Consider the following 1749-nt stretch of genomic DNA (forward strand, 5'->3'; position numbering starts at 1 on the left):
TACTAATCAATGCGGAGACATTTCTGCCCATGCTAATGCATTCACTTCCTTTAAGCTTCCGCTTATTAGTGCACAGCTCCTTCAAGAATTTGGCATATCTTGGAATTTGCTTTATTGCATCCAACAGAGGTATGTTTACCTCTACTTTTCTAAACGTTTCCAAGATCTCTTTCTCTGCCTCTTCCATTTTTTTGTTGGAAACTGCTCTTGGAGGGAATGGAAGAGGGGGAATGTGCTGCTTCTGCAAATCAGAATTACCTGTGGAAGAAGATTCACCTGCACAGAAATTGTTAGGTAGATTTTTGTCATCACCTTTTTCTGGAATAGAGTGAAGTTTGGCAGGTTCATTTGCAGATGAGGAAGGTGCTACGGGTTGAGGTCCTTGACACTGCTTTCCTGACCTCAATGAAATGGCACTGACATTTTTGGGATTTTGGACAGCTTGAGAAGGCAGCTTGTCAGAATTCTAGGACTATTGTTGATTCAATTGGGTAGCTAATTGTCCCATCTGATTGGTTAAGCTCTGAATGGAGGCTCTGGTCTCTTGCTGAAACTGCATGTTCTGCATAGTCATTTGCCTCACAAGTTCTTCGAGGGAAGGTTGTGGAGGGGCCTCAACTGTTGGCTGTTTCTGGGGTTGTTGCTGTTGTTGGATTGGTGGAGGAATGTATGGTCTGCTTGGGCCAACAGCATTTTGGAAGGAAGGAGCAGGCTGCTGTTGTTGTTGCTGAGGGCTGGACCATCTGAGGTTAGGGTGATTCCTTCATCCAGGGTTGTATCTGTTGCTGGAAAGGTCATAATTGCTCTGCTGTGGTTGATTTTGCTGCTGAGGTTGAGGAGGTCTATTGTAAATATTTGCAGCATAAGCTTCAGGTTGCTCAATTGCTCCAGGTTGCTGCATGGAAGGGCAAAGGTCTGTATGGTGGTCAGCAGAGGAGCACAAACCACAAACCCTTGCGACAGGTACAGATTTCTGATTCAAGGCCAGCTGGGTTACCAAGTTGACCAACACATCCAGTTTGCCTTCAAGCTTCTTAGTTTCTGATGATGCAGATGGGTTTGTAGCTACCTCATGCACTCCTCTAATGACTATGGCATCATTTCTGGCGCTAAACTGTTGGGAGTTGGAGGCCATCTTCTCAATTAAATTTCTGGCTTCAGCAGGGGTCATGTCTCCAAGGGCTCCACCACTGGCATCATCTATCATACTTCTCTCCATATTACTGAGTCCTTCATAAAAATATTGGAGAAGAAGCTATTCTGAAATCTGATGGTGGGGGCAACTGGCACATAGTTTCTTAAATCTCTCCCAGTACTCATACAGGCTCTCTCCACTGAGTTGTCTAATACCTGAGATATCCTTCCTGATGGTTGTGGTCCTGGAAGCAGGGAAAATTTTTTCTAAGAATACTCTCTTAAGGTCATCCCAGCTCGTGATGGACCTTGGAGCAAGGTAATACAGCCAGTCCTTTGCCACTCCTTCTAATGAATGAGGAAAAGCCTTCAGAAATATGTGATCCTCTTGGACATCTGGGGGTTTCATGGTGGAGCAGACAATGTGAAATTCTTTCAAATGTTTGTGCGGGTCTTCACCTGCAAGGCCATGAAACTTTGGAAGCAAATGAATCAGTCCAGTTTTAAGAACATATGGGACATCCTCATCAGGGTATTGGATGCATAAGCTTTCATAGGTGAAATCAGGTGCAGCCATTTCCCTTAGAGTCCTCTCACGAGGTGGAGGTTGTGCCA

The 1749-nt window shown here is 44.9% G+C and overlaps 1 non-coding gene across 1 annotated transcript; it reads left to right on the top strand.

The window, feature by feature from the left end:
* The first annotated feature begins 1265 nt into the window (after positions 1-1265).
* On the top strand, positions 1266-1372 carry LOC121174688 (small nucleolar RNA R71). The gene has a single exon (XR_005890962.1). It is a non-coding gene; the product is annotated as a small nucleolar RNA R71 (small nucleolar RNA).
* The last annotated feature ends 377 nt before the right edge of the window (positions 1373-1749 follow it).

This window comes from Glycine max, chromosome 3 (assembly GCF_000004515.6).
Source record: "Glycine max cultivar Williams 82 chromosome 3, Glycine_max_v4.0, whole genome shotgun sequence".
Classification (NCBI taxonomy): domain Eukaryota; kingdom Viridiplantae; phylum Streptophyta; class Magnoliopsida; order Fabales; family Fabaceae; genus Glycine; species Glycine max.